The 12,982-nt window shown below is 38.3% G+C and overlaps 1 long non-coding RNA gene across 2 annotated transcripts in view; it reads left to right on the top strand.

Annotated features, from left to right (window-relative positions):
• LOC112961825 overlaps positions 1 to 12,982 on the top strand; it is a 31,372-nt gene that overhangs the window by 2,866 nt on the left and 15,524 nt on the right. The window lies entirely within an intron of this gene.

Raw genomic sequence — 12,982 nt, 5'->3', positions numbered from 1 at the left:
ACGGACCTTGGCCCTAAGTGCATCCCTACTTCTGGCCATAGCCAAGTGAGCAATATCTGCACCAAAAATAAATATAGATCATGGTTTGTTGTTTGAGACCCAGGATGAGCCCTTGCATTGGTAGAAGTGACAAGCATGTGATTGCTTTTGCTGCATGTATGCCTTATTGAACTGTGGTTATGACTGGAATGGGAAGTAGAGGTAGGTTTGGTTTCTAGCCCATTAGGGTTTGAAGATTGTTTGCCATTTCAAGATACTGTGAGGTCGGTTGGAAGGGGAAGGAGGCTGAGGTCAAATGACTGTCTGGTCACAGTTGTTTGGTTTTTTTTTTTTAATGGAATTTGTTTAAATCTAGTTCTGAAACTTACATTTGGAGTAGGGTTTAGAGAAAGTAGGAACAGAGGGCTGTTTCAACTATGGCCCTGCACAGGGTCTGCATGATTATGATGATCAAGAGCTCCAGCAAGTCTGAGTGACTCATTAATCATAGTGCAGTCTCTGCTTTATTAAGGCCTGTGATGATGCCTGTTAAGATTAGTTTTCAGAAAAGCAAAATAGAAGAACTGCCTTTGCTGATGGATTATGGTAATGCAGGAGTTGATTTCAGAGAAACATCTGTTTCTATTGGTTTGTTTGCAGGTCTGTATGATAAATAGGGTCTTGGGTTACAGCTAGGGTTAAATTTGGGGAAAAGAGAAACTTTTGAGTTCAGATTTTTCCTGCATCTTAGAATGTCTGCATGAATAGGGAGAATGCTGGTCTCAGGTCTTGTCCCAGATTTTTTCCTATTCTTGAATGCTAAATTGAATCCCGAATCCATCCGTAAACATATCTAGGTGACCAATGCCTGCACCAAAGCAAAATGTAATGTATTTTTCATTGCCACAACTGGCCTTACTGCAAGGCGGCAGCTGAGGCAGGATTTTGTAATAATCCAAAGTATTCAACATTTTTTTCCTGAAATCCTGTCTCTGGGAAAAAGGGAACAGGGTTGCCACTGAATCTTAACATGAATTTGTAGGATTGGACCATCCCTAAACTCTAAGGGTTGTGACGAATAATAACTGTGTGCCCTTGGACTGAGTTGGCTTCCATATCAAAGTGCAGGAGGCACAGTGGCATTTGTACTCATGAAGCAGGGCAAGATGTCTGGTCACAGGACTTTCTCTATGCATACCTCTAATATTTAAGAGACTCTATAATTAAGAGTGAGAGGGAAGCTCTTCCAAAGAGTGTTTTTAGAGCATCTAATTGGTCTCCATGTGAGCTTTTCTGATTCTGCTAACAGTACTAAAAAAACCCACTCTCCTAATTTAGATGTTTGTTTGGTATTTAAAATAAAGTCACATGAATTTAGAAATACTGTGTTGTTTTGAAATGGCTGTCAACATCTGCACACGTTATCCAACTTTTTAACAGGTCTTATGCTGCAGTGGGTCCAGTGCATATTAGTGAAATGGGGCACAAATTCCTTGTCTCAGACCTGGTAATGACATCTGCTTTGTCATGTAGGCCATGTTAATTTGTGTTACACACTGCTGCTGTAAAAAATATGAAGTGTCTTTCAGCATAAAAGAATTTTTGGAGTACATGACTACCATCAGTGCATAAGACGTAGCCTTTAGATATGTGTTTAGGTTTTAGCCTTACGCCTTTGGGAAGATGCAGACATTTGAAAATTGAAGCAGATTGCAATGGGTACTCAAACCAATCTTTGTGATGCAAACATCTACTGCTACTTTGTAATTAGATGGATAAAAAGCAAAGGAGATCAAATGGTATAAAGCTGATTACTAGTATAAAGGGATAATTGTAGATAGTTAGAGAGAGTGCAATGAAATGACAGTAATTGTCCTACTCCCACACTTTGGATTTTGTGGAGTATCTGGTAAAACCTTCTGTTGAAACTTTCTGATTCTTAATTGTACATCAAAAATACTAATCATCTTCAATGCTGGATTGTATAGTAAAGTAGAATGTACAGTTATTTTCACAGAGGGAAGGAGATTATTTCATGCCTTCATGACTACTTATGTTCATTTTCTGCTCTAGCCAAACAAAACCTGCAGTAGTGACCTGAGCCAGAAAAAGTACAGTCATCCATACAGACTAGGAATTAGTTTTGGAACTGTTATAGTCCTGTGCTTTTTTGAGGGGAATGGGTAGAAGGAAGTCACAGAAAGGGAGGTTGAACTGATTTGATAGTATTTGCAAAGCTACAAGAGCACATCTTCTGTTCTTTGAAACAGGTTTTGAAGGATTCAAAGTGTGAAGTAAACGTAGTCTACTTTACATTAACTATTCATGAATTTTTAGTGTCGTCTGTAATTCTATAGCTTGTCGAAATACCTATTCAGTGTGTTTTTTCTCCTATAGGTATCAGGGTTAGTTTGACAGAAAAACAGATGCTTTGTAATAAACTTAAGTGTGGATATTGGAGTGATTATTGTTTGACTCTGCTGGATTAAATATTTGGATATTTACTGTATGAATACAAGATTTGTCTTGACTCATGCATAGTGTTAGAAGCAGCTCTGGCCACTAGGTGGACCTGTATCTTATGCAGTACAGTCCTGCAGCTTCTCTTCCCCTCTGTGATTCCATGTGCCTCATACAGAAGGGTCTTGTATGTGGAGGCAAGATCCGGAAAGAAGCTACAGAGCTGCATTTTGGGGGGGGCTTTAAAGGACTGACACATTATGGCCACAGCCTTGTGCTATGGGCCTTTGTGGTAGTGTGGCCTAGGACCATTCCTTTCCCTTTACGTGAACTGAAATATTAGATATAGCTGATTGGTAGATCACACATTTCAAGATTCAGATAAACGTTTTGTTCCAATTGAAATAAAGAAACATTTTTCAAAATACCAGCATTTCTCACAAAATTGAAATCCTAATTATACACAAACCCCAAAAACTAGAGACAATGCATATGGGCACTGTGTACCCCACAATCCATTAGGCAGCTGACAATGCATTTCCATATATTTTGAAAGCTACTGGCATTCTTTCCTTATGGTAATGATGATAACAGTAACAATTGTGCCCTGTGATTGCTGGATGCATCATTGTTAAAGGGCTCTGTCTTCTACCAAGTAGCGCTCTATCCCCTTGTAGAAATGCTGTTTTAATCATTTCATCTATCATGTAATGGTATCTCAGTGCATCTATAAGGTACATATACTTTTCAGAGAAAACAGGTAAATTAAATTAGTATTGAGAGATTGAAGATAGTCTTGAGTCTAGTATTTACTGTATCTGAAAATACATTCTCACATTTTTTCCACAGAAGTATCAGTTTACAGCCTGACAGCCATTTACAGGAAACTACTGAAGGACCTATAAATGTTATAGGCCTGTTCATATACTTATATACTTAGAAGTTTCTCCTAGAGCATCTGAGTGTTTTCACTCAAGTAAGCTTTCTGTCAGTGTTTTCCACATCAGTAACAGCACCTGTGATGATCAAAGTTATGAACAGATTTTGCGTGAATTGCAAAAAAGGTTCTTCTACCATAATGACTTCTTGGCATGTTAGATAAAGATTTTCAGTTACATGGAAACAGGTGCTTCTCTTAAAGTGGAGCTAGTAACACTTGCACTCACCTGTTTTTCAAGCCTCTAACTTCTTTCTCTGCGTGCTACCATGTACAAAACCAGATCTGTATGCTTTGGCTGAATGTACAAAAAATGCTTTCCTCAGGGTTATCCAATCTTCCTTTGCCAGATTTTCTCCCTCAGATTAGAGAAGTACAGAATCTTGTGCTGTGTTTAGACTTTCTGGGTGAAATAGGATCACCAGCGGATTAGAAGAAAGGAGTTTCAATGATTGTTCCATTCTGAATGCTGAATCAGAATGGAAGAAGCTTGAGTATCCTTGCTTGTATTCTAAACTCTTTTGTGTGGCTATAGATGTCTTCTGGAATCAGCTCTTGCTCTGTGGCAAATAATAGTAGCACTACTATCACTAAAATACGCTGTTCCTGTCAAGGAATCATCTAGGTCAAATATATAATAGCGATGTATTCTGTTTCTGCTTTTAATAATTAAAAGAATAATTTTTGCTGCTAACTTCTGAATTGACAAAAACTATAATAAGCCTTGCTAAAATTTCACGGTACAGTGAATACGCTGGATAAACCAGGAAGGAAGTAGGAACATATCCATGACTTCTAGTGCTAGAGTCATGGATATGTTCCTACTGTAAGAATACTTTTCAATGAATCCCCCCAGAATCTATCAAAATTTGCCAAAAACTATCTGGAATATTTCTGTGGTAAGGATACTTTTCTCCTTTTAAACTGTAGAGAACAGGTGATCAGTTAAATCCCTTTTGATAGGAAATCAAACGATCAACATCCCTAAAGATTTTTAGCAGCAGGGTGCACATGTACAACATATTTATGATGACATATTCTGCTGCAGGGGCAATAGAACACTGTTGTGCTATTGAGTATTGAATGACCTTAAAATGCACAGTATCAGCATCTTTCAGGACTAGCATTAAGGCTATCTGTAAATCTGCTATTCAGAATCATGTCTGAAGAAAGAATACTGTTTTTGTTTTGTAATTGTTCCTCACAGCAGTATATAGGGTTTTAAAGAAAGGTAAAAATATCTTACTTACAGAAGTCTGTAAACAGCAGCTGAAAATAATTAAACAGTTTTCTATGAAATTAAGTAAAAGGCTTTCAAAGCTTAATTAGATTAACATTCCATTCCTAAGGAAAACAAAATCTTTATAAATAACAATTGTTGTCATCATCATCTCTGTCTTAAAAAACCTGAGCACTGTACTGCTTTATCACTTTTAAGAGTTTCTTTGTGGAAAGGAATACTAGGCAGGTTCTTCAAGTGAGATTTCCATTATAAAGCACAGATCTGTTTGGCAACTGACATGCAAGAAAAGCTGAAATGATTGCTGTAAAGCAGACTTTCATCCTCCCTCTAAGACTAGGCCATTTACATAAGTGATTGTGTAACAGTCATAATGTTTCAGCATATCTGCAGCACTTTATGGCAGAATCAACACTTTCGTTGTTGACAGCAGTAAACATGTATGTTTCCCCTCCAGTTTGAGTGCTTCCAGTTCCTTTGCCTGCAGTCATCACTTCCTCTGTTCCCTTTCTCAGGCAAGTTCTCTAGTCTCTCTGCTTATCAGCTCCACAAGATCGCAGGCTAGAGGGCAGTTACTTTGTCAAGAGCTGTTTTCTTCCCAAGACATGAGTCAGCAAGCAGGGAAGCTGACGACATTGCTAGGATGTTCTACGCAGAGATTTGCCTCTGCAATGATGCAGCCTTTGCTCATACAGAAGTCAACAAGGATTTTTACATCATGTCTACACAAGATGGCAACACATCATGCTGCTGTGCTAGTGGGCTGGATTTAAAAAAAACAAAAACGCCTCTAATATACAGCAGTCTGTAGAATCCAGTAAGCACAGAAAGAATCAGCTTTAGGCATTCAGTCCTTCTTGTTCATATTCTGTCCACTGCTAACCCTCCCCCTAAGGCTCCTTTAAAGGAGCTTTGTCATTTTAAAGAGCCCAGAAAACTCTCCTATCAGCTTAGAAAGATTTTCCCTATGAGAGAAGTCATGCCATTCAGCTATAGGATAGCTTGCTAAATCAGTCTCAGCACTGATATAGGGCATGCATATGCTAGAGTGAAGCTTGAGCTTGCATTGCTTGAGTTGCTTAGAATCATAAAGCTGTCTAAAAGCCATGATTTGTTGTTCCGCTGTGCTCGCTAGGATGAGAATGGAACGAGAATCACTTAATTCAGTTTGGTCCCTCTTGCTTGGGTCGCAATATAGAATATGATCAAGTGTTTTGGATACCTTTTAGAATTGTAGAAATTTCTAGAATTGGGGACTTAGTGTAAATGTTTACTTTTGTGACAGTCACAAGAAAATACTGGATATTGAGTTTCATTAGTGTAGATGAGTTTTGGTTTTAGCCATTTCATACAATTTTATAAGCAGCCATTGGGGATAGTCTTCTTGATTACTCCTAGAATCATGAACATGGTAGCCATTAGACATTTCCAGGCTTTGCCAACCTTTCCTTTCTTTGAAATTAGATTAAGTGATCCTGGAATTTATATTGTAGATATGTAGACAAAGACTGATGGAATGCTGTTGTTTGGTAGTAAGAAAGCCATTTAATCAGACAGTCTAGATGTTGTAATATTGCACACCAAAGACACCTTTTCAAATTTTAAAGGGGATTGTTAGCATTCATTTTAAGATCCAAAATGCTATACATTATGGTTTATGCCATATTTCAGTTTTTTCTTTCAAATTTTCTGGCACGCGGCTAATACAGAAGTTCTTTCTGCTAACAGAAAGATTCCTAGTCTTTGAAGGACTGGCATCTCCAGCTCAGATGGTAAAAAGAAAATTAAGTTGCTATAAAAATGACATTCAAACAAGTGTTCAGAAAGTCTGTTTATATGTGTGTGACTTTCAGGCTGGAATGTTCTGGGTGTTATTCATCTTGCTGACTTCAGGCTTTTTTATTGTAGACATCTACTTCTGGGCTGTTCATTCTTGATTCCCCTTCTAGTTGCTTAGGGGGACAACTGAGATGTAGGTGTCTTCATCTGAAAAGTTTTTCAGTCCTTTTTAATCCTAGCAGATAAATAAGTGCCAGTAGGATTCAATTGATCTCATACATTTCTAAAAGGTCAGATGAATCATACCACAAAAGTGCTTATCTCTCTGTTGTGACTATAAAGAGAGTCTAGACAGCTAGTTCATATATCTGCATTTTAGACATTTGCATTTGCTCACATGATTCCTATCTTTTGAATGTAATTGTTCTTAACTTCAAATGGAACTAGAAACTCTCAGAGGCTTTGGTCATTAAACCCCAGCTTTTTCATTTGGGGACCTGAAGTCTTCAGGTATGCCTTAAATATTGATCTGAATAATTCTAATCCGTTTCTGGAGTAAGTGGACATAATATCCATTACATTAAATGAGGGATGAGTCTGCTAGTGCCTGTCTGACTTCATTCTAGAGCACTGTGTTAACAAGAGAAAAACATAGTAAATGTAATGTAAAAGAAAACTTCATAGAATCACAGAATGGTTGAGGTTGGAAGGGACCTCTGGAGATCATCTAGTCCAACCCCCCTGCTCAAGCAAGGTCACCTAGAGCACATTGCACAGAGCACCCACATCCAGGGGGTTTTGAATATCTCCAGAGAAGGAGACTCCACAACCTCTCTGGGCAACCTCTTCCAGTGCTCTGTCACCCTCACAGTGAAAAAGTTTTTCCTCATGTTCAGATGGAACTGTCTGTGTTTCGGTTTGTGCCCGTTGCCTCGCGTCCTGTTGCTGGGCACCACTGAAAAGAGTCTGGCTCCATCCTCTTGACACCCTCCTCTAAGATATTTGTATACATTGATAAGATCCCCTCTCAGTCTTCTCTTCTCCAGGCTGAACAGGCCCAGCTCTCCCAGCCTTTCCTCATAAGAGAGATGCTCCAGTCCCCTAATCATCTTTGTAGCCCTTGGCTGGACTCTCTCCAGTAGTGCCACATCCCTCTTGTACTGGGGAGCCCAGAACTGGACGCAGTACTCCAGATGGGGCCTCCCCAGGGCTGAGTAGAGGGGGAGAATCACCTCCCTCCACCTGGTGGCAACACTCTTCCTGATGCACCCCAGGATGCCATTGGTCTTCTTGGCCACAAGGGCACATTGCTGGCTCATGCTTAACTTGGTGTCCACCAGCACTCCCAGGTCCTTCTCTGCAGAGCTGCTTTCCAGCAGGTCAACCCCCAACCTGTACTGGTGCATGGGGTTATTCCTCCCTAGGTGCAGGACCCTGCACTTGCCTGTTAAAAGATTTAAATAATTGATTCTCTGAAATTTGTGCTATAAATGCAACTACATGCTTAATAAAAGTTTGTGAGGTATTTAAAATGCAAATAACAAGTAAATTGATAGATGAGACCTTTAGGGAAGATAGTATTATGAAGGATGATGTGAAGATGAAGGATATAAGAAAGAAATTATGTCAACAAAATTAATCAGAGTGAACTGAAATTAAGAGAATAAAAGTGCTTATGAAAATGTTTGCATCCTTAATGAAAGGAGGAGGCAGAGGAGGATAAAGGCATGTTTGTGTAGATAAGCAACAACAGTTATGGCAGAATGTCAATAGCTTTGACATTGGGGTAAAACCGATTGGAATTGGTGGAATGTACACTTGTATGGGACAAGTTTACAATGAATTGATTAAGCAGCACAGTCACAGGCTACTGTTCCAGAAATCCTGGGAGAATAACTGGGGTTTAATTATTTATTTTTTTGCTGTGCAAGCTACCACTTTGCAAAGTTTTCTTATTTCAAGGAAATTAGCAGTGTAGTGTAAAATAAATACTGCCTAGCACTCACAGGCCATCTGTGATTATCTTCACAAGAAGACTTGGAGACAGTGACTAGAGGCTGAAATGGCAAATGTAGATTAGTGTATTGTGATGCATGTAAAAACAGTCCCAACTTTATGCGTAGGATTTTAGATATTGAGCTGACCATCTTAACTCAGGAACAAGATCTTCAGTTAACTACAGATGGTTTTGTAAGAACATCAATTTGGTGCTTAAAAGCAGACAAAATGCTAGGAATGATTGGGAAGCTAATACAAAACATAGTACATCATTATGCTACTGCTGTTATTCTCCCCTCTTAAAAAGATATAGCCAGACTGGGAAAAGTTCAGAGAAGGGTGAAAAGGATGATCTAAAGTGGCTACTATATGAAAAACAATAAAGAAACGAGAATTGTTCGGTGTAGAGAAGGGCCTATTCAGTGGAAATATAACAGAGGGCTAAAAAAGCAAAAGTGTTATGAAGGTGGTGCATTGGGGATTTCTTGTTTGCTCACTCTTCCAATGAAAAAGTTGGGGAGCATCAAATGAAGCTAACAGAAGCCTGATTCAAAGGAAACAAAAGAGACAGTTCTTCATCTTCTTTTAGCATCTTTAACATCTGTTACAAGAAGCTCCAGAAATTAACTATACAAAGTTCACATGCATTCAAGAGAAGACTGAATATGAAGACATTATCTCTGGTTGAGGAAGTCCCTATGTCACATATTTTTGGAGGTTGGGAGATCATACAGGAGAAGTGCTCCTACATGCCTACCACATTCTTCTACTCTTTTTGTTTGGGCACTGTTTTGGAGAAAGGATACTAAGCTTGATGAACCACTAGGCTTTGCTCTGATCTAGAATGGCAGTCATGTTAGAAGCAATACTGGTTTTAAATCATATTGGATTTAACAGATTGTTCTAAAACAGGTTTACAACAAAATTATGTAATTTATATTGAGGTATTTTTCAGGTTGATAAAGTAAAGAGCTCAGATTTCATTTAAGGTAGAGTGAATGCTTTTTATTGTGTGTGTGAATTACAGTTGACCTTACAGTAGATTCAGGAACATACTCAAAGAAGTGTTGAAAGTTTTCAAATATGTCAGTCTTGCAGCAAAAATTGTGAAGACTATAAATGGGAGAATAAATGGTGGAGGGACATGTTATTTTTAACCATGCGGTTGTCTAGTTTTCTTATCATGAATATTTACTTTGCTTCTCTTTTTGGTCTAGTTTGCCAATTTTTATTTAATTTGCTATCACCAATGTGCTTTAGATGAGTGGTATGCGTAGTTGTGCCGAACACTTCCTATTTTCCATTTTTATCAGGGTATTTCTCTTCCATTTATTGGAGAGCGTACCTACTCAATAGTACTAAATCTGTGGCAAATGCTGCAATCTCTCACATTTTCTTGCTTCCCTTCTTCAAGATTGCAGACTATTACACATTTTTTAGCATGTTGTGTGTCAGACTTAAAACACAGGAGAGACACATCAAAAACGTTGATTTTCTGGACTGGATTGACCTTTGGTGAATATTGATGACTTTATTTGCAGGGAAAGAACAGCACACAAGTGAGAAAGCAGACCTAGAAGAAGAGTGCAGAGGGAAACAAACCACCGATGGCTTTGATGGTGTCATGGCAGTACATGAGAGACTTTAGAGGGGAAAGGCAAACTTTTCCATGTAATATTCATTGTAATAGATTTTTTAAAAAATGTGTGAGCATAAATGTAGTTAGCATTACCAGTTTCATATCTGGTACAATGCAGCAAGACAGAAGTAACATATGGAAACTAGCATTCAGCTGAAGGTGGACTACTTATATTCAATTACATATATCTATTAATATGAAGACAGTAATTTAGAACACCTTTAACAATATTAATATTTTCTGCCATCAGACTTGTACTCAATAAAGCCTATTGTGGTATTAACATGTGGGGATTTCTTCTTACAGTACTTGGAAACATACCATCAATCTGTAGGCAGATATTAAAGTTCTTGCAGGTTTCTTTTTCCATTACATAATTAAATGGTACTCAAAGTTAAGTCAAAACAAAGACTTTTTCAGCAGGCAAACTTACAAAAGAACAGTGTATGAAGATTCTTTGTCAAAGTGTGCACAGTCACCAATGCATGAAAGATTGTAATAGGAAGTATGCCTTTAAAGACTGTATCAGTACCAGTCTCTTTTGGGGAAATAAGGTCACTTTGATGCACAGTGGCTAGGGGCAGAGAAGGAAAAAGTAGAGGAGGAAATGCAGTAGAGGACTAGAAAACCTTCAATGTAACTGTCTGGTCTGGACAAAGACAGAAGCAAAAGCAAGCAAGCGAACAACCCCTCCCTTAAAGAGAAAAAGAAAAAAAGAGGTGTTCCATGCCGATTTAGGAACCATTCTAAACATTTGGGGTGAGATTCTGCTTGCTTAAATTTAGACATACAAGGCAGACATACATCCAAGCTAGAAGTCAAAGCTGCCTTTCCAGTCAGTGGAGAGAAACATGCATGTTTAAAGTGTCATTTATTTCATCCTAATGTGGAAACATAAAACCTGTTACAGGACTCACTTAGGTGACTAGTTAGATATAGACATACAAAGTTAGGTGAGAAGTATCCCATTCTTTGTAAGAGGTACAGGTGTAAGGCTGCCCTTACTGTGTTGTTGTGCTGGGAGGGGGGAATGGGCGGGGAGAAAAGTTTCTTTTTCAGGTTCAAGCTTATAAGACACAGTATTCATTATCTTGCTTTCAGGAGAATGTTATCTTAGGTGATCAAACACTATAGCTTCTTTGACTTAACAGAATCATAGCTGAATTTCGAAACTTGTGAAACGAAGAAGGAGTCAGTCTGAAAAGAAGAGTAAAAGAAGCATGAAAAATTATAACACGGGGGGAGAGATCTTGCACTGGAAACAGCAGAAATCAAAAGGTGGTTTGACACTACCAGAAGTTGCTCTGCCAGCATCGCAACTTCTGCCTCAGCGAGAAGGAGCATCCTCTCTGTCAGACACCATCAGGATTCTGCATCCAGCTAGTGGATTCTCAGTACAGGGTGCGAGTAGTAGGCACCCACACCTGGCGTGTGCATGTATGAAGTCATGGGGTGATTTCTCACTGGCATGTGGTTTTAGTGGGCTGTAAGGAGCTGCACAGATATGCGTAAAGTCAGAGCACTCACATCTTTAGCAGGAACTGTGTATCTCAGTCTGTGAAATGCCTGCGAATTAAACTTTTTAAATTTTGCTGAAAATACAATGAACGTATCAGATAGGGGTCTGTTTCATATCTGCTAACTTACAGTAATTCCTGAAGGATTCAGAGGTGAAACTTTCTAAAAGTAAGAGCTTGATTAAGAAACATGATTCTGGAAAGAAAGGTGATAGTTCATTCATTATGACTCGAGTAAAAAAGGGAAGTAGAATAAGCATTACTGATGATAACTAATAATGCACCAAGAACATTTCCTGTGAGACTCTGTGTGAAGTGCAGCATTCTAGAGTTTTATGATGAACAGATTCTTCAGAGTCGTGATTAAAACATTGGCAATAAAAGAGATAACAGAGTTATAGTTGGGATCAGTTTTGCTTTAATTAATTACATTGTTAAATTATGTTTCAATTTTAAGATCTAACAGTATTTCTAACCATTTCAAGAGTTTATATCAATTTCATAAGCTTTAATTTTTAAAATGTTCTGACCATTTCAAATTGACACAAAGCTTTAAACTTCCCCATTTGAGATATTTTGTTTGAATTCATTTTAATATTAACAAAGAGCTTTATTTTAAAAAATGTTATGTGTTGAGATTTTTAACATATTTTTGTTAGAGAAAATCGGACTGAAGCTGTCTAGAATTAGTCGCTTACCATAACTTGCTTAGTGTTAGTAGCTAAATTTGCTGAAGCCTTAGGCCTCAAGCTGTGACCTTTCACCTAGATACGTTGAACTTTTACCTAGATAAGTAAAAGGGGGCCCCAGAGCCGGTTCAGGCCGGAGAGATAAAGAAGTTACACGGACAGCAGGAGCAGCAACCTTGAAGATAAGAAAAGCAGCAGCCTTCCTAGAGACAATGAAGGGGCCCAATGAAGAAGGGGAAGACCCCAGACCTAACTATTACTATTGGTCCAAACTGTCGCTTAAGGGGTGCGGAATTTAGATTGTAGAATTTAGATTGCTCGGTTGTGCCCTTTTTAAATAGTTCATTTTTAGTCATTGAGACTTGATATTTGCAAGATGGCATCTTAACTTTCTTCTTAGTGTTGAATTGTGCTACAGTTTTAACATTTCTGCTTCAGCTCTTACAGAGACTGGTATGTCTCGAAAAAAAACATTTAGTTCTAAAGGGAGCAATTTAAATGTTATATTAAGTAACTTCCATAAAGACTCATTAACTCTAGCTGGTGGCCTTTGCAGCCCTTTAAGAAAATTTACATTGCTATGCAAAAAGCAGTATTTTTTTCTTCTTCTTTCAGACAGCCTAGATGTAACATTGCATCAGAGTAGAGCACTTAAGTTTTATAATCACCAATATTATATGGCAATACAGTTCAAGTCAAGCAGTCTAGACACTATCAGAGACAGAGAGTTCTTAGGCCTGAGAT

The sequence above is a fragment of the Apteryx rowi genome, unplaced genomic scaffold (genome assembly GCF_003343035.1).
Source record: "Apteryx rowi isolate R43461 unplaced genomic scaffold, aptRow1 scaffold_139, whole genome shotgun sequence".
In the NCBI taxonomy this organism is placed as follows: domain Eukaryota; kingdom Metazoa; phylum Chordata; class Aves; order Apterygiformes; family Apterygidae; genus Apteryx; species Apteryx rowi.
The sequence above is the reverse complement of the archived record's forward strand: the minus strand, read 5'-3'. Positions and strand labels throughout refer to the sequence as shown.